The sequence below is a fragment of the Arachis hypogaea genome, chromosome 18 (genome assembly GCF_003086295.3).
Source record: "Arachis hypogaea cultivar Tifrunner chromosome 18, arahy.Tifrunner.gnm2.J5K5, whole genome shotgun sequence".
Lineage (NCBI taxonomy): Eukaryota > Viridiplantae > Streptophyta > Magnoliopsida > Fabales > Fabaceae > Arachis > Arachis hypogaea.
Genome location: NC_092053.1, coordinates 82,729,028 through 82,734,563, shown reverse-complemented (window position 1 = coordinate 82,734,563; position 5,536 = coordinate 82,729,028).

Sequence of the window (5,536 nt, the reverse complement as noted above, 5' to 3'; positions counted from 1 at the left end):
AATTCAGAGTTGAGCGAACAGTCACAAAAGTTCTCCAATGTGGCTTTTACTGGCCTACTCTCTATAGAGACTCCCGAGAGTTTGTACGTAACTGCGACAGTTGCCAGAGAGCTGGTAATCTGCCCCACAGTTATGCCATGCCTCATTAAGGGATCTTGGAGATTGAGTTGTTTGATGTATGGGGTATTGACTTCATGGGGCCTTTCCCACCATCAAATTCAAACACTTATATTCTGGTGGCAGTAGACTATGTATCTAAATGGGAAGAGGCAGTTGCAACACCCACTAATGATACTAAGACAGTAATGAAGTTCCTCCAGAAGCATATTTTCAATAGGTTCGGTGTCCCCAGGATACTGATCAGTGATGGAGGCACTCATTTCTGCAATAAACAGCTTGACTCTTCTCTAGTCCGATATGGAATTAACCATAAAGTGGCGACTCCATATCATCCACAGACAAATGGGCAGGCTGAAGTCTCTAATAGAGAACTAAAACAAATCCTGGAACGGACTGTAAGTACCCGTAGAAGGGATTGGGCAAGAAGTCTGGATGATACTCTGTGGGCATACAGAACAGCATTCAAGACCCCTATAGGGAACTCTCCATACCAGCTTGTGTATGGGAAAGCTTGTCATCTGCCAGTGGAACTGGAACACAAGGCCTACTGGGCAACCAGATTCTTCAACCTTGATGCTAAGGTAGCTGGAGAGAAAAGATTACTCCAGTTGAATGAGCTGGAGGAGTTCAGACTCAATGCTTTCGAAAATGCTAAAATTTATAAAGAGAAACCAAAAAGATGGCATGACAAAAGGTTGTCATCTAGAGTCTGTCAGCCAGGACAGAAGGACCTGCTGTTTAACTCTAGTCTCAGATTGTTCCCTGGGAAATTGAAATCCCGGTGGAGGAGACCATATGTGATCACAAGCGTATCACGATATGGATATGTAAAGCTTCAGGATATGGACTCTGATAAAAAGTTCATTGTCAATGGACAGAGTCAAACATTATCTTGAAGGCAATGTTTAGCAAGATTTCTCAAAACTGAGACTAAACTAAAAAGCTCAGCAAAAGTCCAGCTAAAGACAATAAAGAAGCGCTTGCTGGGAGGCAACCCAGCCATTAGTGAATAAAATTAGATGTTTATAACAATTATATAAGTCTATTTAATTTTGTTGCTCATGATTAGTTACTACATTTCAGTGAATAAATCAGGAAAATGGAAGCTCATAACATAAAGTAGAAGAATCACAGAGAAAAAGAGCTCACTGGCATCAAAATGCCAGTAAAGGTATGATTATGGGCGTTAAATGCCAGAATGGGCAGCATTCTGAGCGTTCGGAAAAATGCCCAGTAAAAAAGGATTTCTGGCGTTTAACGGCAGCCAGGGTACCTGGCTGAGCGTTAAACGCCCAACATGGCCACCAGATGGGCGTTAAACGCCAGAATGGCTATCATTCTGGGCGTTTAACGCTAGAACAGCTAGGGGAGAGGTAATTTCGTTTCCAATCCAATTTTTTTCGACTTTTCATGTTTTAATTCAAGATTTTTTGCATCCAAATACTACAAACATTCAATTCTCAATTCCCATTCTCAAAAATTCATAATTAAAAAAATTATTTTCTAATTATTTTTTAAATTCTTCTCAATTCTTTAACAAAACTCATTCATCTTTCCAATTTCTCTTCAAATCTTTTTAACTCATTCATATTATCTTTTATTTCTTAGATGCATAAACAAAATTTCAGATTTAACTTCCTCATATCTATTTCATATCTCTTAAATTTTGAAAACAATCTTCTCTTTTTCATATCTTGTTTATCTTTTATCAATCATATCTTTCATATCATATCTTTTTCTAAAATTTTGAATCCATTCGCTCCCTCCCCTTTATTTATACATTCGGCCATCCCCTTTACTCCATCATTCGAATCCTTCTCTCCCTCTATTCATCTTCTTTCTTTTTATTTTGCTTGAGGGCAAGTAAATCTCTAAGTTTGGTGTGATTTCCATGATCCCTGAGTTAAAACAAACTAATCTCATGGCACCCAAAGGAAGACAAACCGCTTCAAGAGAGAAGAAAGAAAGCAATCCAAAACCAGATTGGATGCACGAGAACTTCTACACCAAAGAACATCTAGACCATTATTTCAAAATTGTGTGCAGAAGATCAGTGATCCCAAAAGTTAGGTTCAATCTGAAAGAAGACGAATACCCGGAGATCCAAGAGCAGATTCAAAACAGGGGCTGGGAAGTCCTGGCTAATCCTGAGATACATGTTGGGAGAAACATGGTCCATGAATTTTATGCAAATCTGTGGATGACAGAAAAGAAAAGATTAGAAGGAACTGCTTTCTACACCTTTCGGACTATGGTCAGAGGGAAGATTATTTACTTTCATTTTGACAAAGTAAGAGAAGTTCTCAAACTTCCTCAACTACAAGATGATCCAGAGTCCTTTAATAGGAGAATGGCAAAGGATAAAAGGCTAGATCAAGTTCTAAAGGACATATGCCTCCCTGGAACCAAGTAGATTACTAATTCAAAAGGTGTCCTAAACCAACTAAAGAGAGGTGATCTCAAACCAGTTGCTAGAGGTTGGCTGGACTTCATTGGGTGTTCTATACTCCCAACCAGCAACCGATCTGAAGTCACTGTCAAGAGGGCAGTGATGATTCACTGTATTATGCTGGGGAAGGAGGTAGAGATTCATCAGCTGATCCCTGTTGAAATTTACATGTTTGCAAACAAAGAATCCACTGAGGTCAAATTGGCCTACCCAAGCTTGATTAGTCTGTTATGCAAAGATGCGGGGGTACAGATGGGTATGGATGAATATATCACAGTTGAACGCCCAATCACCAAAAAAGTGATGGATGGACCTCAAATTCAAGATAACCTCATCAAGAGCGGGGCGCATGAGCTCCTCCCAGAAATTTCTCAACTTGACTATTGGGCCCACTTAGAAGCATCTGTCACCAAGCTGCAAGAAGCTGTAAATCAACTCAAAGAAGAGCAGCACAATCAAAATAGCATGCTCTACAAAATGCTCATAGAATAAGAGAAACAAAGGCGTGAAATACAGGAGCTAAAGCGTCAGAAGCTGTCCCTTGAAGAGTTGGACGTCCCACAGATTGAAGGAGCACCTACCCCTCAAAATCAAGGTTTTTGAGTCCTAACTCTGTGATAACTTTTATTATTAGAAACCTATTTTAAGAGTTACATAAGCATTAGTATTAGAGTCATTTATTTTTATGTCTTTAATTTCCTTTCTTTTTATTTGTCTGCTTTTATGTTTATTTTATGTCTTATTTTTATTCCATGATCAATAAAGTTTAGAGTCTATGTCTTAAATAAAAAATGTTTTTATTTGCAAAAGAAAAAGAAGTGCATAGTTTTGAAATTTATCTTGAAATTAGTCTAATTATTTTGATGTGGTGGCAATACTTTTTGTTTTCTGAATGAATGCTTGAACAGTGCATATTTTTTAATTTGTTGTTTAGGAATGTTAAAATTGTTGGCTCTCGAAAGAATAATCAAAAAAGAAAAATGTTATTGATAATCTGAAAAATCACAAAATTGATTCTCGAAGCCAGAAAAAGCAGTGAAAAACAAAGCTTGCAAAAAAATGAATGAAGAAAAAGAAATAAAAAGAAAAAAAAAGCAGAAAAAGCCAATAAATCTTTAAACCAAAAGGCATGGGTATAAAGAATCCAAGGCTTTGAGCATTAATGGATAGAAGGACCCAAGGGAATAAAATCCTGGCCTAAGCGGCTAAATCAAGTTGTCCCTAACCATGTGCTTGTCGCATGAAGGTCCAAGTGAAAAGCTTGAGACTGAATGGTTAACATTATCGTCCAAAGCAAAAGAGTGTGCTTAAGAGCTCTGAGCACCTCTAACTGGGGACTCTAGCAAAGCTGAGTCACAATCTGAAAAGGTTCAACCAGTTATGTGTCTGTGACATTTATGTATTCGGTGGTAATACTGGAAAACAAAATGCTTAGGGTCACGGCCAAGACTCATAAAGTAGCTGTGTTCAAGAATCAACACACTGAACTAGGAGAATGAATAACACTATCTGAATTCTGAGTTCCTATGGATGCCAATCATTCTGAATTTCAAAGGATAAAGTGAGATGCCAAAACTGTTCAGAACCAAAAAGTTACTAGTCCCGCTCATCTAATTGAAACTAATTTTCCTTGATATTTTTGGAATTTATTGTATTTTCCCTTCTTTTTATCCTATTTTGTTTTTAGCTGCTTGGGGACAAGCAACAATTTAAGTTTGGTGTTGTGATGAGCGCATAATTTATCCCCTTTTTGGCACTGTTTTTACATAGTTTTTAGCATGATTTAGTTACTTTTTATTATATTTTTATTAGTTTTTATGCAAAAATCACATTTCTGGACTTTACTATGAGTTTGTGTGCTTTTCTGTGATTTCAAGTATTTTCTGGCTGAAATTGAGAGACCTGAGCAAAAATCTGATTCAGAGGCTGAAAAGGGACTGCAGATGCTGTTGGATTCTGATCCTTCTGCACTCGAAAAAAATTTTCTGGAGCTACAGAAGCTCAATTGGCACGTTCTCAATTGCGAAAGAAAGTAGACATCTTGGGCTTTCCAACAATATATAATAGTCCATTCTTTACCCTAGATTTAATGGCCCAAACTGGCGTTGAAATCCAGCTAAAAACTTTCTGGCGCAAAACGCCAGAACTAGCATAATTCTTGGCGTTAAACGTCCATTTTGGCACCCAGGGTGGCGTTTAACTCCAACTTGATGCATATGCACATGAAAGCTTGAGAGGTCAGCCCAAAAACTCACCAAGTGGGTCCCAGAAGTGGATTTCTGCACTGTCTGCACTTAGTTACTCATTTTCTGTAAACCTAACTTACTAGTTTACTATAAAAACTACTTTTACAGATTCATTTTAAGGACTCATGACATTTTTTACATTTCATATTATATCTCCTACGGCATGAGTCTCTAAACCCCATAGGTGGGGGTGAGAAGCTCTACTGTGTTCTAATGGATTAATGCAATTGCTACTGTTTTCTATTCAATCACGCTTGATTCTATTCTAAGATACTCACTCGTACTTCAATCTAGAGAATATGATGATCCGTGACACTCGTCATTATTCTCAATTCTATGAACGCGTGCCTGACAACCACTCCCATTCTATCTGAGCTCAACGTAGTCATTGGGCGACAGCTTGAGTGCGTATCTCTTGGGTCTCTGATCTACGGACCGAGTCTGTGAGATTAGAACTTTCGTGATAGAGGCTAGAACCAATTAGCAGCATTCTTGGGATCTGGAAAGTCTTAACCTTTTCTGTGGTATTCCGAGTAGGATCTGGGAAGGGATGACTATGACGAGCTTCAAACTTGCGAATGTTGGGCGCAGTGACAGTGTGCAAAAGGATAGAGAGAAGGATGTTTCGTGGTTGGCGTTGCAAATCAAGGCTCATTTTGGCTGATACATCAAGGATGAGGTACAAAGGTTGGACTAGTGCTCAATTAGGTGGGTCTAGAAG